Source organism: Lissotriton vulgaris, chromosome 1_1, assembly GCF_964263255.1.
Source record: "Lissotriton vulgaris chromosome 1_1, aLisVul1.2, whole genome shotgun sequence".
Classification (NCBI taxonomy): Eukaryota; Metazoa; Chordata; class Amphibia; order Caudata; family Salamandridae; genus Lissotriton; species Lissotriton vulgaris.
In genome coordinates this window covers 42735989-42763771 of record NC_141685.1, presented here as the reverse complement: position 1 = coordinate 42763771, position 27783 = coordinate 42735989, and the positions used below count along the sequence as shown (strand labels likewise).

Here is a 27783-nt window from a genome sequence, read left to right as displayed (position 1 = left end):
CGGTTTGATACTAAACCTTTTCTGGCATTCAGAGCACTGAAAAGGTTTTTCCCCAGTGTGGATTCTCATATGCTCAGTGAGATAAGACTTACGCCTGAAACTTTTGTGGCATACTTTGCACGGAGAGTGGTTTCCCCCAGTGTGGATTCTCATATGCTCAGTGAGATAAGATTTACGCCTGAAACTTTTTTGGCATACTTTGCACTGAGAGTGGTTTCCCCCTGTGTGCATTCTGTCAAATTCTGTGAGATAAGATTTATGGCTGTATCTTTTTGGGCACAGGTAACTTTTTTCCCCAACTTCGGGCTAGTTAGATAATGTTCAGCACTTATCTCTAAAAATTGTGTGTAATCTTCTCAACACTTGAATTGAGCAAACTATTTCTGGAAGCAGCCCTGTAATACAGGTTGAAATTTTTCTAGCAGATAATAGTCTTTAGGTAATAGCCTCTCCGGCAGCAACTTAATTTGTGACTGAAGTTTTTCTCAAATCTATTTGTATAGGTTCTTAGCAATGCAGCAATACGGTGTTAGTCTGATATTTAATGATTAAATTGATAAGTTCCTTTTTGCACTGACGTAATGGCAGTAACTGAGGGAGTTAGAACGTGCACAGTACTATTGTGGATCATTAGTCGTTGAACATCAGTTCCTTCTACCCTTTCTATGTTTGGTGTAAGGTTAAGGTTTGTAGTTCTGAAGATGAGGATTTATTTACATTAGCTATAGCGCAATGGTGATCCTTTAATCCATTTTTATATTTAACAGTTTTACATATCACTCCTGCACAACAGATAATGTTGAGGCGATTTACATAGAATTACAGAACAGTACACAATAAAAAAGAAACAATCTGAGATGGCCATTAACACAATAAAGTGGTGCATTTTTAAGGTCTTCGCAAGAGTGAGCAGAGTGGGTCGAGGTGTTATATCCCGAAGCAGATAGTCTCAAACTTGCGTAACTGGTTAAAAACGGTTGTTGAACAAAGGTGATTTTCTAATCTTTTGGTTGTTAACGTGTCAGCTTCGGAGTCTTCTTTCAGCGTCTTTTCTTTGATGGTATCCAGATGAAACCTTTAGTTGTAACTTTCTTTTATGCAGTGTGTGCTTCCTCTCTGGAATTACATGATGCTTTAGATGAACGTTATTCTGTCATGCTGAGGCAATTTGTCTTTCTGATAATATTTCAGATGAGGATGCTGAAGGGGTCTTTCTACATTATTTCTGATGCTGTGTGCACAGATATGGCTTTGCTCTGGGTTAATGAAATGCAAAATTAGAGACTTCACTTACAGGTGTAGTACTTTCCTCGCCACACTTAGATTTTTGGAAATTGTTTAAACGTAGAATGCTGGATGTCCTTCAGTTTTTCAAAATAAACCTTCTTTTGGCACTGACATTCAGTTGCTTAGCGCTAAATCTTGCTTTCTTCGTCCGTATTTCAATCACCTATAGTATTAAAATTAAATAGTTAATACATGTACATTTCCAAAAATATAATTTACAAGCCAAATCAATGCAGAATTTTGAAAGTGTTGAGCTGTTCTTCAGACAGAGCAGAGTGTAGAATGGTAGCCCGAGAGTACTTGGATGTAGGAGTGAGGATTTGTAGAATTTTCAGCATTTTATTAAGCTCACAAAGGATACATGTACCCTAAGGAGTTGCAACATAGAATCCCAAAGGCAGATATTAAAGTCATATGGACTGGCAGCAAACAGATATTAAAAAAATATATGCTATTAATTAATTTAGGCGTTTTCCCCTGCCCTGAGTTACCACCTACTTGTATCTGGTTTCCTGACTTTTGAGCTCTGGCCTCTGCCGCACGCAAATCTATTGTGTGCTGCGAGGACTATGCCTAGACCTATCCCTCAACTATGGTCCAGAGTGTGAATCAAGGGCAATGAAATTAAGGCGTACTTTCATGTGTTCATTTTATTCCACCTGATTATCAGTTGGGTGCAGAAAACCAGGACACAATCTTTTTCCAGACAGAAAAATTAGACTCAAAAGACGCATAAGACTCTGGGTGCAGCAGAAGCAGCCAAGACTTATGCTGTTTTTTAAACTAACTGGGGAAAACACACAATTCTTCCTCTGTTGGTGTTCACAGTTGTTGTCAGCCTGTGATTCGGCGTTGAGTGCAGAGCATATCGATTAGAGCCAAGGGGCCGAGCTGAGGAGGAGTTGACGAGCAAGCAGAGCGGAGCCTGGGACGACTGCCAGGGTTTGTTTTGTGACCGGTTCCCGCTTCACCCGCGTCCTGTTATACGGGCGCTTTAAGTTCTACGGATCTGCTGTGGGGGCAGGAACGGCCGCTGCCAGCACCGCGGTGCTAAGGCGCTGCTGGTGCTGCTCGTGCGGCGGCTGCTGCAGGGCACCCAGGCGCACAGAGGAGCCTTGGCATGCCACCTGATTTTTGTCAAAAATGTGTTTATTAATAATTTTTTTCCACAGTCCACAGGCAAAAATGACTTCCTCACTTGGTCCCACGCATGGATCAGAAAGCCTCAACAGGTGGACAAAGTGCATTGATCAATATAAACCAGCTCCTCCTCTTATTAGATAAACCAAATGAAAGATACAGCTTCTAAGTGCCCCGGAGCTGAGAGAGAGAGATAAAAAAGAAAAAAAGAAGATCATGCAACTTTGCTAAGCCAGCAGATAGGTCTAAAGAAAACTCAACGGCCTTCTGTAACGGTAATTTCTCCAGGTTGCTCCACCGAGGTGTTGTATGCGGAATAGCCAAAAAGCATGGACAAACTCATCCTAACATGGGATAAGTAATTATGAATCTAACAAGGAACAAAGAAAAAAACACACAACAAACCCCACCCGACGTGGCGGCGTGTTCATACTAACGAGAGGTTGGTCGACACTGGAATTGTGATCAAAACTGGAAGAGATGGCGGGTTCTGATGGTGGAGGGACACACCGCTGACAGACGGCCCCGGGAGAGGAAGGAGACAAGGGGACCCATTTAAATTAGAAATTCTTATAATTATCCCTGAAAATATCAGCCATACATTCTAGGCTAAGCAGTCTCCAAAGACGAGAGTGCCATAGGGAAATAGTTGGAGCCTCCCTTCTCTTCCAGGAGGCTGCCAGGGTGACCCTAGCTGCCCCACACGCACCAATCTTAAAGTATGGGACTCAATTTCGGGCAACAACAGGTGGACTTCTTTTCCATCCCCAATCACTCCAATCCATTTCAACCCCTGGCCCAACATGAGGGCCCTTTGATGCCGGAAGAAGGGGAGGCGGCTTAGCTCTAATACATTTGTTACACAATTTTGATCCCCTTACTTTTGATCAATGTCAAAGAGTCTTTGAATTGAAGAACACGGAAAGATATCAGTATATCCAATTAATGCACTGGGCCCTCACACCTCAGATACGGAAGGCTGCTCTTCGACCTCTCACAAAATTTGAGGCCTTTCTCACCAAGACTGCTAACATGAAAGGGGTGATCTCATTTATCTATAGCTTCCTCCTTAAAACAGTGCTTTGCACACGCCCCCGGTATATGTCTATGTGGAAAGACTTAATTCACCGTCCTATTTCCGATGAGGAATGGACGCATCTATGGTCCGACATCGCACGCTTCAATCATCCCTCAGAACTCAGGGAACTGCCGCCTGATTTTACGTATACACCAAGCATTGAGCAGAGCAGAGCTGAGCAGAGGAGTGGAGGGAAGTGCCTACATCTGCCGTCTGTAGTGGGACTGGCTTTGGATTCCGCTCTTGCTCCTGAACGATTGCCAGCATTCTCGCTTGTACTCTTGACGGCGATGAATAGCAACGAAAAAGCAATGAACAGTGAGTGGTGAGTGATAAGTGGCAAGTGGTGTGTGGCATGTGTCGAGTAGTTAAGGTTGATCGGTCCGTAGGTCGCTGAGCCAATGGGGTCTGTAATAAGTCTGTAATACCAAATCTGAGAAATTATACAAAGGGGAAAGTGACAACAGACTTTGACCCTGTTAAAGCACCCCTCGACCCCTGAATTACTATGCATGCCTAGACTACAGCCCTACCCGGAGCCCGGCAATTAATCAATTGATTAATTAATTAGTTAATTAACTAAGTAACCAGCAGCACCGGCGGATTCTGTACTGAGGTGTGCTTTGGGGATGTTTTCCCTTGGAGGTGTTTGGAGGTGTTTTTGTCCAATCAAAGCACTGTTTGGTCTTGTCACTGGCCCGTTTGAGTCTCTGAAAGAAGCAAGACTTCTTCACCTTAGAGGGCGTATTATGAGGTCAGGAAAGGAGCGGCCACCTTTCCCTCCTATCAAAAGGAAAAGAAAAAAACAACAAATACTAATATTAGATACGTTTAAAATAAAATAGCAGGTGACATATAGTCCTTTAAATCATCTAAGGTCCATACATTTGGGAAACTGGGAAAGTCGCCGTCAAAGTTTGATTTTATGAAAGATCCAACATTGATAACTAACCAATGTGATCTTCAAACTCCAATTAAACCACTGAGTAGAACAAATATTATATCCCCTAAGCAAGGAGTAAGTGAACCAGGCCACCCTGAGTCTGAAGCTGAAGTCGAACAAATGTCAAATTCAACTAAGGACTAAGTCAACCATTGGGGTCAAATAACGGACCTAGAGATGTCAACTATTCCACTTATTGTTCGTTCACAAGAAGAGGACGCAAAATGCACAAATCTAACAATGTGAGATACTCAGCAATTACTACCAACTAGGCAGCCAATGCCAATAAAGTGCAAGTAAAAATCAGAAAAGCTAACGGTATAGGGGAACCATCTCATTTGGGCCAAATAAATCAACCATAACAAGAAGCTCCAAATGAACTAAATGGTGGGGTAAAAATCATAAGGGAAGCCAATACCCCCCTGAAATCGGATGTTACTCTGTCTAAAATAAATTCAGTTAAAAAACAGGAGCAGCCGAAATTTAATCAAAATAACGGATCTTAAATTAATAAGGACGAATACAACAGCAACCCAGAAACTCTGCAGCGTTGGAGTACTCCATATCAAAAAGACGTTTTGAATAGTAGTCCACAATTCATTAATTCTTGTGATGAGGGACATGATTTTCAAGGACAACAAAAAGAGGAGTATAAGGACCTATCATTCATAAATGGGCAACACCATAACCCAGGTACTCAGGTACCAGGAAGTGGGAACGCAGGAGCAATTTGGGATTTATTCTTCAAAACCTCGCAATTAACTCTGGAAGCTTTAACATATCAGTCCAACAAAAAGGAGGTCCAAATAGATCTCTTGAGTGCTACGGCATCCTCTGTTTCCGGAACTGAGCAGAAGATAACAACACAAAATAATCTAATAGTAAGGGCACAATCTCAGCCAATATCTACGTATGCAGAGTGTAGCTGTGCCCCACTAATTAACAAACTAGCTACCATTCCGGATATTTTAAAAACAATAAATGACAAGGTAAAAGGGAATTTTCCTAATGTGGGAATTCAACCCATCAAGACCGACTGATGATACAATAAAGATACATTAAAATGTAAAGACAATACTGTTGTTGTTAAAGAAAAAATAGATGATAAAACAAAAGATCAAGAAGTGATAAACCTATGCTCGACACAATCAACAATGACAGACGCAGCTCCAGAAGTTCATATATCCAAAAGACAGAGGAAAAAACTACGGAAAGCAAGAAATAAAGCTTCTAAAAGTATGAAAAATACAAATGCATCAGATATAGTGAGATTGAACACTAGAAACAACCATGAACAAATATCACATTGTGAAGGTGAGGGTAAACAAATGTCTCCAACAAAACCATTTTACCCTCTATTTAATAAGGATCTATCGGAGATACAAACAGTTATAAATAATAAATGCCTAAACAATCAAGCCGATAGTATAAAAATGATAGAGCATGGGAAAGTTCAGTCCTTAGAAATGCTGCAAGTGGAGGAAAGTAATAAACAGGTGGAAAATAAGCCATCACAATTGGAAACAAATAGAGCAAAGAGAGAGAGTATCAGAGGGGATGAAACGAATAGAGATTTGTTAAAAACCTAGAAGGATATTAAATTACCACAAGATCTGGGAACCGAAACGAAGCAGTTACATAAACATCGACAATCATGGTCTCAAACTGTTAGTAATCATAATGGAAGGTTAATTGAGCATGCTCAAGGTGAAAATAGCCTGCAACAAATTAAATTAAATAACCCAGATCAAAAAGGAGTGGTGCAGGTAATTTTTACGCCACAATATAAATCTAGGGGTAACAATGAAACAACTTGCAAACATCCGGAACCCAACACAAGATGGCAGGAGTATGCAAAGCTTGTGCATCTACAGCACACATGCCTCGAACAGAGGATTAATGGCCCCAAATCCCTGTCGTGGTATCTTGTCATGTTGTGGCTCAGTGTGCCATGAGATGTGGCAGGCTATAGTGCTTGGTGTGATTTGGTCATTTTTGACAAGGTGGAGTGCTGAACGGTTAGGCAAATTTAGATTTTCTTTGTTTTTGGGATCGTGTGATATAGTGCGGTACCTACAGTATGATGTAAGTAAATAAATTACATTGCTAATATACCATAAGGATGTGGGGGTGAGTGTTATTAGGGCCGAAGCCTTGCTGATTATATGGAGAATAACAGGTCTGGGAGGTCACTACTGACTAGGGCAGGTTAGCAGCTGCACAGGCCCTGGGCATTGATCCTATTGAAGATAATATGTGATGGGCACTGGTGACTGGAGCTGGCTAGCAACAACACTGGCCTCTGGTATTCATTACAAGCAGGGTAACAATGCATGTCAATATTGACTGGAACTGGTTGGCAGTAGAGTTGACCTCTGGTTTTGAATATTAGCAGGATTTAAGGTACAGGGGTCACTACTGACTGAAGTTACTTAGCAGGATAATAGGTCTCAGGGGGCCCATACTGACTGAAGCTGGTTAGTATGATCACTAGTCCCAAGGTGCTACTAATGACTCAAGTTGGCTAGAATTATAACAGGTCCCAGGGGGAAGTACTAACAGGAGCTGGCTAGTAGGCGTACATTCAGGTCCAAGGGGCCACTACTGACTGGAGCTGGCTAAAAGAATAACAGGCCCATGGGTGGTGGGGTTACGAATGGCACCAGTGACCGGAGTTGGCTAGAAGCATTGCCAACATTTGGTATTGATTAAATGCAGGATTCCAGGTCACAGGAGACACTGCTGAATACAGCTGGATAGCAGCAGTGGTGGCCTCTAGGAAGAAGAATTGAGAAAGCATAACTGGATATACTGGTTTCTTTAATACGGATAATTGGTTACACATGAACGCCACAATGTGCATGGATATATTACATTACTAAATTACAATAGTCTGTTCGCCTTAATGTGCCTGCAAAGTTATATGATTCTATTGTAGTAAATTGAATATTGACAAACAGAAGTGTTATGTCCAGAAACAGTGAATTCTGCAGCTTGTCTGTGTATCTTTTATCTGCACCTCACAGACTCACCTTCCTCTCGAGATCCTGATCCTACTCATTAGTGTTGTTCAGTAACTGTTTTTATCACGTGTTCATGTTTGGTTGACTAGTATTAGGAGGAAAGTGCATAAAAATACATTGTGAATCATTAGCATTAAATACTCCACCTTGCTTTAGGGTGGATGCTCTCGTCCATTGCAAAGACACTTGTCACTTGTTAGTTTGCTTGGACTTTTGCTATTTTTGCATTAAATTTATGATAGATTTGTTGGCCTTAGGTGTGTTGTGTTTTATTTTACATATCATAAGAGATGATGAGGAAAATGACAGTCCAGTATACACATTCTTCATATACGACCGGGCCTAGGGCCAGTCTCTATGCCGGACCCTACCGCCACAAGGATAAGCTACTCTCGTCGAGATCTTCTCAGCCTCAGACCCACCAGGAACAGCACCTGCCATGTAATGTACGACCCCAATGTACCTTTCACTAGATGTAATATCTGTAAACCAGGGAACCTACTCCTTCCCAGTCGGGCTGTCCAACTCCCAGGCCTCAAAATAGCGACACTCAACTGTAGATCGCTCCCCAAGCACGCCCTACTCATCAACCATCTGATCGTCGATCTCGATCTGGACATACTCTTCCTAACCGAAACTTGGATCACTGGATATTCTAACTCCGACATAGTCTTGGCCTTACCCCCGGGCTTTTTGATCATGTCCCAACCCCGCCCTCTTGGTCGAGGAGGGGGATTAGCCATTATTTATCGTGACTACTTCACCTGTCGATCCAGCGATATTCAGAGCCAGGAGTCGGAGAGCTGCCTCTTTACGCTACTGCTTTCCCCGACCAACTCCCTGTCAGGCCTCCTGGTTTATCGGCCCCCAGGGCATTTCGGCCCCTTCTCTGCCGCTTTCCTGGAAACCGTTTCATCCCTGGCCCATTTAACATCTAACTTCCTGATTACAGGAGACCTCAACATACATTTTGATGATCCACTAGACACAGGGGCTTCTGATTTAATCTGTGACCTGGGAGCCCTTGGCCTCTCCCTTGTCAATTCAGGAGCCACGCACTCGAAAGGACACCTGCTCGACCCTGTGTTCTCGAACATTCCTTCCCTTCAGTTCACTAAGTCCCTCCCCCTCCCATGGACGGATCATTTCCTTGTCTTGGCCCATCTTCCTGGGTCTTTCAAGAAACCCCAAAAACCCACAACTTACACCAAGGACAGAGCCTGGGCCAGACTCTCGGTGGAAAACTGGGCCATTGCTCTGGACGCCACTACCCCCAGTCTCACAGCTGACCCCTCCATTGCTGATACTCAGTTCAGAGACTGGATCTCCTCTTCCCTCGACAGCATCATTCCTATCAAAAATCGGGAGAACAAACATAGGACTAAGGACCATGCTCCATGGTATAATTTCGAACTCAGAGCGCTCCGTAAAGAGTGTAAAAAGGCCGAGAGATTGTGGAGAAAAGATTGGCTCCATAGCAACAAAGACATGTACCATAGCGCGGTGAGACGCTACAAAGCAGCCTTAAAGCTAGCCAAAGCTGCATTCTATGACAACAGAAAAAAAACTGCGACAAACTCCTCAAAAGAATCATACCTGATAGTCAAAGAACTACTAAACATTCCAATAGCACCTTCCCCTCACTCCCCCCCTCCAGACAGAAGCAAGGATCTGGCCAACTACTTCGACTCTAAAATCCTGCGGATACTTGACTCCCTCCCAACCATCAGTCCACCTACCCCCACGGACATAGTGGCCTGCAACAACAGCCCACAGTTGGACACTTTTAGAGCAGTCTCCCTCACAGAGGTAACCTCCACGCTGGATAAAATGAAAAGCGGTTCTCCCCTTGACCCAGCCCCGGTTAGATTCCTAAAAACTGTGTCCCCCAACATTGCCCCCACCATCACGGACCTTATCAACACATCTCTCTCCCAAGGAACGGTGCCCCCCAACTGGAAGAACGCAGTCGTTAAGGCCCTGCTGAAAAAGCCCCATCTCAACCCGGACGACATGGCCAATTACAGACCTATCTCGCTGCTCCCATGTATCAGCAAGATGGCGGAAAAGCTAGTGAACTCGCAACTGTCTCAATTCCTTGAGACAAACAATCTGTTGCGTCAATCCCAAACAGGATTCCGTCCCGGCCATGGCACGGACACTGCTCTCCTCTCCGTCATCGAGGAGGCACGGTGTATCCTGGACTCAGGAGGATCAGTGACAGTGATCCTCCTGGACCTCAGTGCCGCCTTCGATACGGTGGATCACCGTGTCCTTTTACACCGCTTGGCCAAGGCAGGAATTGTGGGAACGGCGCGAGCATGGATCGAATCCTTTCTATCCAACCGCTCCTTTCAGGTGTGGGACGGCAACTCACGCTCTGAACCACTATCACTCAAGAACGGAGTTCCCCAGGGGTCATCGCTCAGCCCCACCCTGTTTAATGTATACATGGCCCCCCTGGAAGATGTAGTGGCCCCCTACGGGATAAAAATAATAAACTATGCAGACGACACTCAACTAGTCGTCTCCTTATCTCACCTGGATAACCACCCAGACAGCCTGCTGAACTGTCTCCAGGACATCCACACCTGGATGTGTGATTCCACCCTGAAGCTGAATGGTGCAAAAACTGAGATCATGCTCCTGGGAAACAAATGGACGTCCATCCCACCATCAGTTTGGCCGGACACCTTTGGTGAAATTCCCTCACCAAAAAAAGAGATCAAAACACTAGGAATATGGTTGGAACCTGACCTCACAATGAAGACTCAGGCTGCTAAAACAGCAGGCACCTGCTTTGGTCTCCTGCGATCCGTGCGCAAGATTCTCCCTCTTCTCCCCCCTCTATCCAGAAAATTACTGGTCCAGGGACTTATCTTAGCCCGGCTCGACTACAGCAACGCCATATATCTTGGGGCACCAGAATCCACCCTGGCCAAACTCCAACGCACCCAAAATGCGGCGGCCAGGCTCATTATGAACCTCCCACCCAGAGCTTCAGCCAAGCCTGCCCTCAAAGCCCTACACTGGCTCCCTGTCCGCCAGAGAGTAGAGTTTAAAGCCCTGTGCACCACCCATAAGCTCATCAATGGTGTTGGTCCAGCCGCTCTGAGAGACATGGTTACTCCATATAAAGCCCTCAGACCCCTTCGTTCCGACGCCGAACATCTTGCCACTGTACCAAAATTCAGGAAGGCTCGCACCGGTGGTCATCGCTTTTCGGTCAGAGCTTCCACAGGATGGAACGCACTCCCACGCAGTCTACGTCTGGAACCCTCTCACGCCTTATTCCGAAAAAAACTCAAAACCCTCCTGTTTCCCAAATAGCTCATTTCCTCTCCCCCCTCCCCTGGTCTTCACAGATTTACAGCGCGGGGATGCCTACAGGTCAACAGGCGCTTTAGAAATCGCAAAATAAATAAATAAAATCAACTCACAGTATACTATTCCGGAGGTTCAGTCGCACAGTAAATATTGGCGCTTGCTCGTTTCACAAAAATGATCCGTTACCTGCCTCGGAGCGCACTTCATACAAACAAGTATGGGGTTATCATGCTGCTGCTACAAGCTCCTTACCTGTGTGAGTTATCGGGATCGATGCAGGGGCAGACCCAAACCAGCAACACGTGGAGATCAATGACAAATACTGAAGAATGAACAGAGCTTCCAAGCTGGTGACCATTACTTAATTAACCTTGAAAATAAAAGACACAGTTTTAGTATTCTGGTGACTTGTGTCAAATACTTAAAAAATGGAACTGGATGTGCTGAATTGGATGTTGTCCCAGGTCATGTGTGACACCTTCCACCACTATTGCTTATGGGACTTGCAGTTTTGTTTTTCTCATTAAAAGGATGGTCTCTGAAGTCCCAGTCTTCTAAGGGATGTTGGTAAAAATCAGAGGCCTGAGTGAGGGTGAAGCATGACACTGCTCTGCTTAGCAGTGAGATGACTGACAGTTCCCCAGCCCTTCCATTCTTTGTCCTACAGAGGCTCGTTGGCCATTCATATTTTTTTGCAACGACAAAGAAACATTTATTGTAGCTTCTGTCAACTGAAGAGATAAAACGCCTGGGTGTGTTTCATTAACTACTGACAAACATGAACAATCAAGAACATGAGTTTCTGGAAAACTATCAAGCACTATCAAGCACCCAATCAGAATCAGCCGCCCTTCACACCCAGGAATTCTTGAGGATTTGGAGAGGATGAATTGCACGTGGTATAAGAGGAACAATACATCGATCAAAGCTCACTTCTCAGGGATGTACTGAAATGCCAGCATCATGGTACACTTAGCCATCTTTTCACCTCCTCCTCCTCCTCAACCTCTTGACCAGCTATCAGGGCAAATGAGCCTGCAGCAAAGCATCGCTGGCTTGGTTCCACACCGGACCAGGCAAGGTGGTCAACTCCATTCTCCTCCAAGTCAGCAATCACTCTGGTCGAGCCAGTCCTAACCCCACATGAATGTTCCCCATCACAACTATTTTAATGGTACTAAGTTATGTTTCTGCCAAATGATTGAGTCAAAAATTGAAAGGTTTTACTATGAAGTGCTGAAAGAGAAATCAAGAAGTTTTTCAATATTTCGGAGTCTGCCACAGTACAGAGGAGCATTATTTCTTTACAGCAGCAAATCATGTATGTGCCCTGTAGAAAGCACGTTTGAATGAAACATGGAATGCATTGCAACTTATCCCCTCTGCTTTTTTCGATTTCTATGGAGCCATTCCTAGCTGCGCTCCTGGCTCAGCCCAAGATAATCCCATTTAGCTCCGGACCCCACTGTTTGAAAATTACCGCTTACGCGGACGACATAGCGGTATACTCATCAAATGTTACAACAGCACTAGAGGGTATAATGATGGAACCGGAAAAATTTGGCAATGTATCTGGCTATAAACTAAATGCGAACAAAACTCAGATAGTGGGGTTAACATTTCATCCAAGATTAGCGATATAATTCCCATTAACTATGATGTGCTGGTCAAATCAACTAAGCAGCTTCTTAAAAAATGGCATAAACTACCATTAAATATTATAAGTAGAATTAACTTAATTAAGATGAAAATCCTGCCGAAATTTCTTTATTTCTTCCGTTCTATTCCTTTGGCACTGAACAATATTTTTTTTAAAAAGCTAGACGGAATATTTAGCAGCTTTATCTGGGGTTACAGGAAAGTTCGAAAAAGCTTATCTTCACTAAAAGGATCTACTGATATGGGAGGCCTTTGCTTCCCAGACTTTAAACTTTACTTTTGGGCAACTTTTATAAGACGTCTTCGTTCCTTACTTAATCCCGAGCTTAATCATTTTTTCTTTCATACTATAATGTTGAAATCAGATGCAAGAATGTTTCTGCTCAGATTGAACAACCCAAATTTTTACAAACGAGTGAAATTTAAGACAGCCCGAGACATTGCTAAGATTTGGTTTGGTATGATGTCCTTTTGTAAAACTTCCTTCTATCATTCAAAATTAAGGCTATAGGACAACCCAGGACTTCCGGGGATATTTAATGACAGCAGGGCTAGTGTTTGGGCAATACAGGGTATATCAACCTTAGGGGACTTGTATGGTACTAATGGCTTTTTAGATTTTGAGACATTAAAACATCTGTACCATCTGACAGAGTCTATGAGGTTTAAATATATTCAGATCCACGACTTTTTGATACGTCGTATGAAAATCTTAACTATCTCAGAATCCGATATTTGGGATTGCCTCTACTCATCTAAAATTAAATCAGTAATAAGCACTGGCTATAACTGTCTAAACTCTTATGTAAAACAAGATTGCTCCAAACTAGCGGAGAAATGGAGCTCTAAACTTGGCGGTCTATCCGGATCAGATCTCACACTCCCTCTCTAATATAAATAGGCTGGTTCACTCAGCTAGCCTTCGGTTGCAACAGTTCAAAACTTCTTGTTTATTATATCACACCCCGGAAGTGATTCTTAAATGGTCTTCAAATCCACTATATACAGATCGTACCAAATGTCCTAAATGTGATATTATGGGTGCAAATATAGAACATATGCTATTTTCATGCCCTCAACTGAAAGACTTCTGGCACAATTTGGATAAAGCCTTGAAATTTAAATTGGCAAGACCACCGGTACTGTCAGCCTCTGCCATACTTTTAGATATACACGGTACTACCTTACCCCAAAAAGCTTTAGTCACTATTTTGCTATCCTGTGCTAAACTTATAGTAGCTAGGGCTTGGATATCGCCACAGCCACCACAGATTATGCAATGGTAGTTTTTGGTTAATGAAATCCACAATATGGAAGCTGGGTTAGCTCGAATAAGGGGTACCAGTTCTCTTCTTAAATTTGAGAAAATTTGGGGCAACTTTCTGTAAAACTTTTCTTTGCAGGGACATTATCTTCTTTTCTTCCTACTGTATGAATTTTCTTGTATACTTTTTAATTTTTTTTTTTTTTAGTTTCTATTTTTATGCCTTTCTGTATAGCTCTATGTATAGATAATGTTGGTATAGTTGTACTGTTTGTGTTTGACTTCTCATTATGTGCTGATAATAAAAATAATTAAAAAAAAAAAAAGGAATGCATTGCAACCAACAATCTATGCAAAATCATAGCAGAGTGCAAGATAACTTGTGTTATTATTCCAGCAGAACAAAATGCCATTCCTAATGTGTACGTCATTTTAAAGACAAACCCAGAAAAATGTATGGTCAGTGTTGTTCTTCTGCCTGTTAAAAGACAATCTCCATTAATGTGTCAGGAAATAAAATACGATGAGAAATCCTACTCTATGGCAGGGTGCTGCCTGCCACTATATTGCAGGTTACTTCCAACATTATCTGATTTATACATACTCCAGGGTGCTGCCAGCTATCGGTCTGCACCCAGCAGACTGGAGCCACTCAGGATGGCAGTAAGCTCTACATTTCATCTTAAGCCCTTAGGTTACATTCACAGCCGGATGGGTCTGAAGAACTTTATCCTCACTCTAACTGCGCCGAGCAGATGGACTTAGCCCAACATAGGCTGTGTTGTATGCTGGGTAATTCTTGGCATCTTATTATCGTTGGCGGGAGGATGAAGCTCTGATAGGAGCTACTACAAGAAGAGCAGAGAAACAGGACCACAGATCGCCACCGAGCGACAACTGCCCAGAAGCTGAAGAAAGAACTCTGGAACAGCACACCTCCTACACCCTGGAGATTTTCCAGGATAAGCAAATGATGGTAATGAAATGCAAACTGCAGCATTAAGGTCACACACTACAACATCTTTCCTTTTAAACCAAAGGTAAAAGCCTACAAGAAAAAACTAAACAAAAAGCAACAAAACTAGAAAATGCATTTCCAAAAGCTGCAAAAGAGAAACAGTTAATACAAATGAAAAATATTAAACTTTGTTGGTACCTTAGTAATGTGCTTACTTCTGGGCTTCACTCCATCTGCAGCAATAATGCTCTGAAAGGAGAAATTACTGCTGTGAGTCTCAGAGTCTTCAGTGTTACTGGTCTCAGTCACGAAGACTGTGGTGTCGGAAGATAACTTTCTCTTGCTTGGCTTCATAGATCCACCAGTCATGCCATCGCTTTTAGCAGACACGCTACTGTCGGCAGCATCACAACTTCAGGCAGATCAGCAAAGCGGATATCGCCACTCACATTGGGTGAACAGACTCGTCTCTGCTACATACATCCACTCTGTGCTCAAATTTGCTTGGGGCTGCCAAAAGGTAATATATAAAATATTTATGCAGAAACCAAACAAGTAAAATTCAAAATGCAAAACAATAAAAAAAAAAAAAACCAAAATAGAAAAATAAAGTAAAATGTATTGAACAAAATGACACTAAAATGACAAAATCCAACAAGGGGAATGAGATATGAACTGTAACGCTGTAAGAATCACAAGGTGCCAATGGACGAGGGGCCCTGGCATGGATTAGTCTCTCTGGAGCTGACTGACAAGTCAGAGGAAACCAGAGGCCACGGCCTGCAAGCACATAGTGCAGGAATTAGCCACAGTGGTCCAAAAATACATCTAGTGCTCCAGGATCAGATAGGGCTGCTGGCCTACAGGGGGATTCATGGCAGGTCTGGGCACAAAGTGCTTAGAGTATTGAGAACAAGCAGCAGATGCCCAGTAGGGCAATAGCAGACGGTCGAAGGCAGCAAGGCCCGGACGAGACTGAAAGGGAGTGACACCTCTGGCCCTGTCCATCATGCAATAGCGTAGTGGAGCTCAGCAGGAGGACAACCCGTTGACAGCCTCCTACTGGGGCTGGGACCCCACGACAAGGCAGGCCGGTCTGGTGATGTGGTAAGAGATATAGCAGCCATGTCCTCAGCGAGAAGCAAGTAGGATCAGAATCTAAAAAAGATGCTGACCAAGCTCCTGATGACCGGCAGCGGAGAAGGGAGGCTCTCCCCAATGACACAAATCAGCCAAGATGCGGACACCTCTGAAGCCCCAGTTACCCACGCCTATTGAGAGTCCCTATTCGGTGCATTATGGGACGACTTGCCGACACTGAAAAGGGAAATAGCGGGGGAGATGAAGGAGATAACCGATGGAGGCCACACGTTCCCAAACTGCATCAACGCCCCGCCTTATGATAAGACGGGACGTTGATGCCGTTGGGGACCGTGTGGCCTCCATCGAGGATCAGGAGCAAGCCCGGGAAGAGGAGGTGGAGCATCTATAGCCAGAGATACTCCGGCTCAAGGCTCAACAGAGCGATCTCCAGGCACACACAGAAGACCTGGAGAATCGGTCTTGGCGGAACAACATCCATGTTAAGGGAGTTCCACCTAAAGAAGAAAGGGTTAGACATCACACAATACCTGCAGGGTCTCTTCAGGAGCATACTGGGCGCCCCCACGGGCGCCCCTGGGCTTACATTACAGGCTTTCAACCAAATGAGTGTATACTACGTGCTGTCAGGGACAAACAACCACTAAGATATCAGGACCACTCCATAGCTTTGTACCAGGACCTGGCTCTAATACCCCTTCAAAAGTGTTGGGTGTTCTGAGTGGCAACCACACGTCTTCGAAATCAAGGAATACCGTATTCTTTGGGTCACCCTTTCTGGCTGATTTTCATATGGCAGGGCAAACTCCTCCAGCTCAGATCCATGCACGACACTTGCCAGGTGCTGGGCATCGCAAATCCAATCCAGGAGGAGAGGCCGACCGACCAAAACTCCTCGAGAAAGATGGCATAAGGTCTACGGGAGGCGAAGCACAGAGCGAGCGACGAGACCGGACCCCAAGACCATGGCACAAGAAAGACTGGCAGTGCTGGAGACACTGTCGAAGAAGACATTCCCCCATGATGACACAGTGAACGACTGAGGGACAGATAAGTGACATTTGCAAGGCTGGGTGGGCGGCGAAGAAGTCTGCGGGGAGTGTAGAGACACAGGGAGTGTAGAGACACGGGGAACTGGCCACATACGTTCTCAACTATTCCGACTTCCAAGGACACGCACGCACGAATGGCGGGCCCTGGACAATTTGAGGTTAATGGGTTTCTAAGTTGGGGTTAGGGAGGGGAGGGAGGAGAACTGGTATGCAGGTTAATGGCGTTGAAGAGAGGATCAAAGGACAATGGAGGACGGGCAGACGTTGGGAGCTCAGGTGGAAGAGGGATCACAGGGATCCAAATACAGGCCAAAGCTGGTGCACTCACTATGACATGCTATTTCCCAGCCCACACTGAAAATTCTCACTCTCAATGCAAGAGGTCTCAACAATCCCAATAAAAGGAGGACCATCATTTCCCACCTGGATAACATAGAGGTGTGTGCCTCCTCCAGGAGACACAGAGATTGGCATAGAATGAGATCACGGCTCTTTCCCCAGCAGTTCTTTTAATCTACCTTGGATAAGAAGGCGGGTGGCTATTTTAGTAGCCAAACATTTTAAGGGGACAGTGGGGGAAAAGGTGGCCGAAATCAAAGAGGTTGATGGGAGCAGGCCCATCGATAGTGTAGGTATTGGTATGAGTATTTTAGATGCCGAAATTGTGTCGCAAACCGGCAGAGTTACTGCTCCCGCAATCACCCTTCACCCGATATACGATCAATCCAGGGGCTGCGTCAATTGCCTATAGATAGAAACAGCTCCTCCCCCCCCTCACACACCTATACCAATAACCATTTCAAATACCAACCCCACCAGGGATGGTGGTTAAACAAGTCCAGGGGCTCGAATCAGAACAGGTTGTCTAGTACCTCGTGCATTAATGTTCCTGCCACCCCAAGTATGAATGGCTAATCAGGATGTCCTGAGTCTGCCGCCCGCTGCTTGCCCTTATGTGTTGGTACTGGCAGGAGTACCTACTTTAAAGAGGGATCAGCATGAGTCATGGGACCAGCTACGCATTAAATGTGCGGACTGGCTATCAAGGCATAGAAGCTTCCATGTATCCGAAATAAAGGATATTATTATGGCACGCAGGGTTGGGTGAGTTGGTCCATCTACAAACATTTTCGAAGGGGACAGTATTCTAATTAACTTCCGCCGACCTTCTTTGGTGAGACACCTACTAAGGGGTTGCAAATTCATAACATCTAATAGCACTAACATATGCGCACTACCCCTTGGTTATTTCTACAAACCAAGTCATGCTCCTTTCACCAACAATTCCTCTTGAATTACTACCTCTAATAGGTTCCAGGCCTTATCTGGATTAGAGACCCAAGACTGACTATCAACTTTTGGGGAAAATACCTCTTGCCCTGCCAGTAACTGAGTGTACTATTCCCACAACCCACTTATCCCCCCTATGCTAACGAAGGCCGCAGCAAGTTCAGACCTCCATATCGTTAGCTGGAATGTTGCAAGATTGTACTCTAAACTTCACCAGCTAGATTGGGTACAACTTATTAAAGACCGATATATCCTTTTATTTCAGGAAACATGGGTCACGCAATAATTGCATATTGAGGGGTTTGAATGCCATAATATCCTAGCAACAACCCCCAAGCAGGGTCGACCATTTGGGGGTTTATCAATCTTGGTCAATATTAAGACAGGGGGATGCATAAAAACTGTAGATACAGATAACAATAATTTTCTAGGCATATTATTTAATAGTGGAATTTCCTTTTGGATAATTAATGTTTATAACAATGATTTTCATTCTGTTCCAAATATGCATTTTATAAATGTGATTAATTTTATTGCATCGATTCGAAAATCCAAAGACTCAAGTCAGTAGGAATCTGTCTGGGGGCGATTTTAATGCTAAGCTATCTTACTCATGGTCAAGCGAATATTCACATAGCAGCAGACAGACATGCAATAGGGGTAGAGAGTTAATGGACCATTTGAACACCCTTAACTTAATTGATGTTATAGAAATTGATGCAACTACAAAAGATAATGCCCCCCTGAACCGACATTCAGAGGGGGGGGGGTGTTCATCTACAATTGATAATGTTTTTTATCTCCCCCGCTTTAGAAGCAAGCTTGCTTAAAGCCGAAATTATGGCCACAATCTTTGGGGACCATAACCCAATACAAGTAACGTTACGGATGTCTCCAGTTCCAACGGCTCAGACAGAATGTGGTGCTGGAGATCTATCACCATCCATAGATAACCGCAGACTGGTCTGGTGAGGCATTAATAACACAGACCTATTCAGTTCTATGGTTAGGGGAAACATGAATCTTATTAACATCTGTTTAGAGGCCCTGTACCACACCCAGAGGCTATCAGCGCCTTTACCGAACTCAGTGGAGCCATTAAATCCTCGCTGTCTAAACCCATTTGTACAGCACAGCACAACCTTAGATGGTTCAATCAGGAGTGCTCAATTGTCAACAGGAAGCTCCGCAAGGCCCTATCTCAAAGCCCTAGGTGTAAAGATGTGGTCAAGTCCTTAAGGTTGACATATAAGCAGGCTATTGCTAATAGGAAGGAACAGTTATTAGGTGAGCACTGGGATGCGCCCATTAATGCTGCCAGCTTAAATAATGGGAATATATTTTGGACTACCATTAAAGAGTTAATATCAATGGGACCACCGTTCACTCCCATCATATGCAACATAACGAGCGCTACCTGGGAAAGTCACTTTTCCACTATTTACCAAGAGCCTGCTTTTGAATCCGACCCTTTTATGAAAAGGGTGCCACCTGGAGTCTCATTATCAATAAACAAGGTTGAGGAGGCTATACGTCAGAGTATGGGCAATAAAACTCCAGGCCCTGATGGGTTGTCCATCGATCTTATTAAATATAAACCAGATTTTTGGGCCCCAATGTTGTTAAATATTTTTTATATTCTAACCAATGCACCCTGCCTAAGAAATGGTGTACTAGCACGATCGTTCCCATTTTTAAAAAGGGCGATTGCACACAACCTTGTTGCTGTAGACCGATCTCCCTCATCAATAACACCCTTAACATTTTAGACAGCGTTTTAGACACAAAAATTTTAACCTGGACAGATTTTAGAACAATGCCAACTAGGTTTCAGGGATAAAGTTTGTACAAACGAGCAAAGTCTTAATCTTAATTTGATCATAGGGAAGTACACTATTGCACAGAACTCGCCACTTTACTTAGCTTTTATGGACCTGTCCTCAGCTTTCGATTTTGTCAATAGGTCCCGTCTATGGTCCTTCCTTTTAGAATATGGACTGGATGAGGCCCTTGTTTATTTTTTAGCCTATCTCCATACGGACCTGAAGGCGCGGGTCAGGATTGGTGGTGGGGAGAAGTTTCCAATTACATCAGTGTAGATAGAGGGGTCAGACACTTATAAGGTCCCAAAGGCGAGACCTACTGGCTATGCCAATGCTTGTTTACCTGATGGGCATGTGCCAACCGCTACCTGGTTACTGAGGGCTTAGTGAGGTTGAGACATATTAGGGGGAGTTTTAGCCACATCAGATGATGCTGTGCACGCCCAAGCCTAGGTACAATGAGGCGCAGTCGGAAGTGCTGACTGGGAGTGTGTTCTTTCACTTTCAATTGACGGGGCTGCCCCCCTTTACTCTGGTGAAAGCCAAACACGGAATTCAAGTCGATCTTCTCATCACACAGACTTTTCAGGCGAAGAAATTGTCAATGTTTGCTGAGGCCCTTCAAAATAGTTACCCAGCTCCAAAAATGAGGGTCAATGAGCATTCATTGCAAAGACAGTTTTGGTGAGATGCACACCTTCTAGCTTTCTCCATATTCATTCATTTTCAACCTTTGTTCGGCGTGCAAGCTTGCTCCGCGCTCCGCCCATTGCACTGCAATTGTGAAACCAAACTGAAGAGGAGCCAATTATGCCCCCGCCAAGCTGCACAGCCGTGCCTTCAAAAAAGTCCAATAAATCAAACTCATGTTATACTTCCGTTAATCCATATTTACTCCATGTTTATCAATCTTTTTATCCTTTCTTTTCTTGGATTTATTTTACTCATTTCTTTTCTTTGTCAACGTCTTTTCACAACAACACAGGAGAAACGTGTTTCCACAGGTCACAATTTATTCAAGAACACCCAATGCATTTCGGGATTACCCTTCGCCAGGGGTTTATCCGGGGGAAAATATATACACAACTATCAATAAAATCCAACTTCTAAGTTTCTGTACATAAGCATCAAGCCAAGTGTAAAGCGTCATTTATCAGTGCTATCTAGTACAACAGTCAAACAGTGTGCAACATTTCATTGCTCATTTTTCAAACTCCACAGCTCGGTCACAATACCCTCCTCAATTTAATACATCACGTAGCTCCCTTTTTGATGTTGAAAACTAAACCGTTAATATAATTTACATGTTAATGGATTGGCAATCGCATCCTTTGAGAAAACTTTAGAGTACATGAAGACCCCCAGTTTCCCCCTGAGCCCTCCATCTAATCTCTGTTCCAGTTTAAGCAATCGAATAATTAATCCCCATACCCGCTTACCGTGACTAGTGTTCGTTGGCTATTTAAAAGCATGATTATAATCCGCGTTACGCGTTTTATCAGAACTTTCCCGTACCATCTCACGGTCTATCTGCGGTTACCCCCGCACTCCTTTACAATCAGTGTCATGATTAGGGGTGTCCATAGATAGAGTGCGTACAGATTCATATTGATAAAGAGCCAGGTCTTCAAGGCCTTACGGAATGAGTTTCCAGAATCGAAATTGAAAGAGGAAGGGAGTTCAGCAAATTGTCCGCAGCAAGCGAAAAGGACCTTCCCCCATCTAGATTTTCTGAATCTAGGCACAGTCACCGAATTCTTGCTGGAAGATCTTAACTGCTTACCAGGGCCATATCTCCAAAACAGTTTTTTGATGCCTTCTGATCCCATATTATAAAAGGTCTTGTGCAGACCTTTATTTATCCCTACATAAAGGGTGTGAGAAGTTGGCCTGATATATACTATTCTAGTGAGCACTTGTATCAGTCCAAACAACCCTTATTGATGATTGGTTGTAAGTCAACCTTATAGACCAGTTATCCTAGTAGCATGGATGCGAGCAGTCTTCGGGCTAAACTCTAGAGGGCGTGTTAAGCCAGCTGTTATACCATCACATATACCCCTTGAACACCAAGTGAAAGGACACCACACAAGTGTTATGAAAATAAACAGTGTATTTATTTAGATCATAGCAGCCCTGTACTCTTTATGAGGACAGGGTACTAAGCACACAACAAAACTCTTACGAAAATACTTTAAGTTGCACAATTTACACAAGTGCCCGAAGGGCACGGAAAACCATATACTACAAAAGTGGAATGCGAAATTACTAGCAGGTAAGTACTGGACTAATAGGCTTTGGAATCGCTAGGACTACGTTACTGAACCTTCAGATTACTAGTAGGAGGCCTAGGGGACTCGGGTGCAGAGTGTGCACTCTCACGCGGGATGCGGGACAAAGTCTATGGAGGCTAGTAAAAACAAAGTTAGTGTTCTCTAGCGAACCCGACTAGTTAGGCTGAAAACAAAAGTGGATCTGGACCCTTGGATGCTGAAGTTACCTAGCCCAGAGGCTGCGGCTGCATAGGTCTGAAAAGACGTCGGGAATCCTCGTTGCAGTCTATAGAGCCTGAAGGAAGAAGTTGCTGGCAGGCGACCAGTGAAGATTGTTCGGTGGATCCAAGCCTGGATCGAAGATGGAGGACACCTGTGTGCAGAGGGGACCAAGTTCTGAATCACTAGCCAGTGATTAGATGGGCACCAGGATGGCACCGGATGGAGTCACCTCGACCAGGTGAGTGGGCGACGCTGGGCTCTGCAGTCTCACGGACCAGGAGGTGTTGTCGGCGACCAGGATGGAGGTGCGAGCTGTCCCACGATGGTTGCTGCTGTCGACGTCGCTGGACCCAGGATTGGGGCAACAAGTCTTGGCAAATTCAAGCCCACGCGGTGGACCTAAAATGGCGTCTGGAGTGGACCAGGAGGGTCCGGGGTGCTCCTCTTTTGGAAGGGAGCAAGGGCCAGTCTGGAGCAACCAGACTAGCAGTGGTGATGTCGTCGGTCGTCGTCGGGAAATCCACAAGCCAGCGGGCTAGTAGCCAGACAACGCGGTGAGCAGCAAAAAGCAGAAGGGCCCCACGCAGATCTCGTGAATGCTGGGGGGCTGGACTTCGGTGCTGGAGCTGCTCAGGGTCGGGGCTTCTCGGACCCCAAAGCACTCACCAGAGGATCCCTCGGCGGTCGTGCTGGATAGAAGTCGTGCAGTTCTGATGATGGGCGGTCCCTCGAGGTCTCGTCGCACCTACGGTTCTCAGCTTAGCTGTAGAGGTAGGTAGAGGTCAGAGGTGCCAGGGAAGCCGGGTCTCATCGTGCTGGTCTGTCGAATTCCGGAGGAAGGACGTGCAGCAAACCGCAGTGTTCTTAGATGGTGCCTGCGGGTGCAGGGTGACTACTCCTTAGTCACAAGGGAGAAATCTTGAGAAGAAGTCGAGAGTTCCTTTCGTAGAAAGTAGTTTCTTGATTCAAAGATGATCTAATTTGGAAGGGTCCCCGCTCCTGCCTTTATCCTAAAGAAAGGGGTGGGTACGCGACTAGGTCCTGCCCTAGGGGTGGGACCAGGAAGGGGGGTGGTTAAACCCCTCTCCCATGCCGGACTTTCCCCAGCTCAGGGGCTGGTGTGCCCCTGGAACTGGTTCTAGCCGGCAGATGCATAGTGAGCACCGGGGTTCCACTTGCAGTCACCTTCCTCTAAAGCCCTGCCTACCCAGGATACACAAAACCCTGTCTGGGATGGTGCTAGCACCGCCCCTGACAGGAAACCCTTTGTCCAAGCTCCCCTCGCTGGAAGGACTCCCAGCTGCAGGGGGTCAGACTTGTGTCTGTGGTGGCAGCATCCATTTTGTGATGCTGAGGCTTGAGTTAACTTTAACCGGGGTTCACAGTTACATACATGTTGTGTCCCTCTAGAAGGGTGGATTGCTAACCCCGTCGCCAGAATTGGCGAGGGGTTAGTATTCCAATTCGTATGACAACTTACTCGATATGTTTTGATAAAGCGATACCAGAGTTAGCATATAACCGCGAGGATTATAATGCACTTAAGAGTATATGGTATGCGTTATCATGGAACAGCTATTAGGACTTGGTTCCGCAAGCTGCAAACGGGCTCAGCTCATGCCAGAGCACCATCTCACACGATTCCAAGCACTCTGCCTTCAGGATTGTCAAGGCCTGCCATAGGAGTGAATGATAGGAATCTGTGTGTCCATTTTAGGGTTAGATATAGGTATACCATATCTAAAGCAAAGGGTGATTACACCACCTTGCCCCAGCTGTCGTGCAGCCAGTTGTGTCAGATTTAGATGGCCAGCCAGGGGTGGCATAATACATGCTGCAGCCCCTGGTAGGCCCTGGGTACACCTATGCCCTGAGTTACAGGGTCTGATAAGGTGGCCCAGTACCAATTGGATATGTACCTAAGGTACATGGAATCCATTTTACAGAGAGAGCAGTAGGCCTGGGGTCCTGATTGGCAGGGTCCCAGGCCAACTAAGTCGGAAAACCAGCAAAACACCAGGCAAAAAGTTGGGGGCAACCATAGTCGGGTATCCACCTTCCTACAAAGAGCATTGCAGTAATCCAATCTGGACAACACAAGGGCCACCACTGCCAGTTTCCGCGTGGGGGGGAAAGAAATTGATATATCTTTCTGAGAGTTCTTATCTTTCCGAAGCAGGTGGAGAATTCTATTTATTTGGGGGCCCAAGGAGAGGGAGGTATCAACTATGATGCCTTGAGTTTTTGGCACTGAGGCCAGGGCGAGGGCAAGATCCAAGCGTATCTGGCCTCCAGGCCCTGGACCAAATCTCCTGATTGTCTCAGAAAATTAAAATCTCAGTTTTATCCCCATTGAGTCTTAGATAGTTCTCTACCATCCATGCTGCTACAGCCTGCATGCCGCTTTTAAAATTTACTGATGAAGCTTCAACACTCTCAGTGATGCTTATCATGATGTGAGTGTCATCAGCATAGGATAACACTTCTAGGCCTAAATATCTTACAACCTTGGCAAGTGGGGCTACATAAAGGTTAAAAGGGTGGGACTCAATGAGGATCCCTGGGGAACTCCGCAGAACAGCCGTTTAGGAGCAGAAAGGAATTGACCCATCGTAACTCTTTGAGCCTGTTCCGTAAGGAAAGATGTAAGCAAATTAAGGGCAGAGCACTCAATCCCTATTTCCCGGAGCCTCCCAGCCAATCTAAGGGGAGAGATGGTATAGAAGGCTGCCGATAGGTACAGAAGGGTCAGTAAGGTGGTGTGACCTGTGTCGACCTGTTGTCGAATGTTGTTAAAAACAACAGTTAACGCCGTCTCGGTACTGTGCTCACTTCTGAACCCATGTTGCGAGCCATCGAGCAACTGATGATCCTCCAGATAGGTGCTAAGATGGAGGTTCAGGTGTTTCTCCAACATTTTAGCTGGGACGGGCAACAGGAAATTGAACTGTAGTTCTTTAGTTCCGCCGGATCCAGAGAGGGCTTCTTTAAGAGAGGTTTAACCACAGCCGTTTTCCAGGCAGTGGGGTACTGGCCAGAAGTAATAATGGCATTAAGAACTACGGTCAAAGTAGGAACAATAGCCTCCATTCCTAGTTTCAGGATCTTCAGGGGACAGGGCTCCATAGGGGAGCCAGATCTAACTCCACTTAACATCCGCTCCGTGTCTTCTTGAAGTATAGGGGGAAAGGTGCTCAAGCGGCAATCTTTTGGAGGAGCTACCAGAGAATCCAAGGACGATCGGCGTTTGACCCTCCGACATTGGATATCTCCAGGGAGGAATATATGTCCTTGATTTTGTCATAAAAAGCATGCCTTTTTATCACATAGCTCCTGGGAGACCTCGGTGTTGGCAGAGGCCGAGGGGGCTAGGAGGGAATTAATCACATTGAAGAGTTCCCTCTGGGATTTAATGGATTCCGTCATCTTGGAATAGTAGATAAACTTTTCCTCATTAATAGCTAGCCTATATTCCTTCAATCTGAGTTCATGCAGGTCCCTTTCGGCTGGGATAAGCTCACGGCGCCATATTTTTTCCTGCTGTCGGCATACCTGCCTACGGTTTCTCAACCTTTTGGTGAACCAGGGTGCTGAAGGGCATTTTCTGGCCACATAATGCTCCAGAGCCGCCAAGAGCCAGTTGGAAAATTTATCATAGATTGATTAACAACCAGGTGGGGGAGACAGCAATAAGTACTAAGCTTAATTAGAAGACCCTCCTTATATATGCGGCTACGGTTTCTCTTCATCTCCACCCTGTTCTTAAAATTGGGATCTGGGTGGGATTCGGCAATTCGCAGAAAAAATGGAATGGCGTAATGATCAGACCAAGAGAGTGGGATGAGATCATTCACCTCCATCCTTGGATCGTTAGAGAAGATCCCGTCCAGAATGTGTCCGCCGTATGAGAGGGGCTCCTCACCAGCTGAGGAAGGCCACAGGAGTCCATAGCTTCCAGGAAAACCTGCGTTTCCTGATTAAACATTCCTCTGGGACCGAGAGGCCGGTAGCTGACCACTCCCACAAAGCTATAAGAGGGTAGGATCTTCAAGGAGAAATATAGGGCCTGATAGGGATCTGAGGGAGTTGTGAGGGCCTCAGTGAAGCACGAGAAGGTGTCTTTATAAAGTACTCCCAAACCCCCCTATCAAGTCTGGACAGAGCATACCCTGAGGGGATGGTCTCCACCAAGTCAGGCCCTGAGCAATCTCTAGCCTAGGTTTCAGTAATAAATACCCAATCAGGCCTACGGGAGGAGACAAAATCATTAAATTCTGCTCTGTGTTTAATTAGAGATCAGAAGATACCCTGAAAAGGACTGCTTCATGGATAAGGGTAGGGCTGACACGTTTCCCCTGGGGTTTTAAAGCTACCCCCAATGGAATGACTGTCTTACAGTTAACACACTCATATAGCCCAATGCTCACAGTTCATCGACCTGCACTGCACATCCTTCTATCCTTCTCTCCATGAAGCTCCAAGAGCTGTCCTCTCGGGTAAACAAGGGGCTTACCAGGGTCTACAATAAAAAGGACAGCGTCCCTGGCACAAGGCCTAAACTTGGCACAGACGGACACAGACAGGCGTGCCTTTGGCGCGCCTGCTGCGTGCGTTCACTACGCGTCCGGCCCGCCATTCAGATTAAATAGCTGGGTCATTCAGGAACAACCAGAGCGCTGCCCATCGATCTGGGACAGGAAGTGGAGTACAGCAGCAAGAGTTAAACACTCACTTCCCTCCATACAATTGGCGAGCCGTGGTGGACCGGGGAAGGAGCAAAAGACCCCCACAAGCCCCCCCACCCCCCTGAGATGAAGAAAAAAAGCAGAAGAGTGCCTGGAAAGAATGCAGTAATCCCACACAAGTAAGCAATTAAAATAGCTTTAAAAATATTCCCCCACTAGAACGCACACGATTCAATAACATTTTAAAATCACAGTCACTTTCTAAACGCAGTAGCAGTGCAACAGAGTGGCAACTCTAATCAGGGTGAACCACTATCACGTGGTGTAGAGGAGGAGACAAATGTGATAATAGTTAAGGAACTGCTGGGCAAAACTGACCTAAAAAGGAACTGGGCCTGCACTACAGCCCCAACATGTTCCAGGAGTGGAATGTGGCTCCATCATATTATTATCAGAAGTTTGATAACAACAAGAATAGTGCACAGAGAGAGTCAAAAGTTGAAGTAAAGAGACAAAAAAAAGAGAGATCAAGAAAGGGAAGAGAGAAAGATGAACAGGGGAAAAGGAAACAGAGTTATAGGAATGCTTACCTGACAAATATTGTTTTTGTTCCCCCAAGGGTGGCAGCCACGCTGCACTGCCTGTCATCCCAGAATAC

The 27783-nt window shown here is 45.1% G+C and overlaps 1 long non-coding RNA gene across 1 annotated transcript; it reads right to left on the bottom strand.

The window, feature by feature from the left end:
• Positions 1-723: 723 nt before the first annotated feature.
• On the bottom strand, positions 724-27783 carry LOC147737130 (uncharacterized). The gene is made up of 4 exons (XR_015309907.1): positions 27716-27783; positions 14878-14928; positions 11051-11168; positions 724-1450 (listed from the first exon to the last, which is right to left on the bottom strand). It is a non-coding gene; the product is annotated as an uncharacterized LOC147737130 (long non-coding RNA).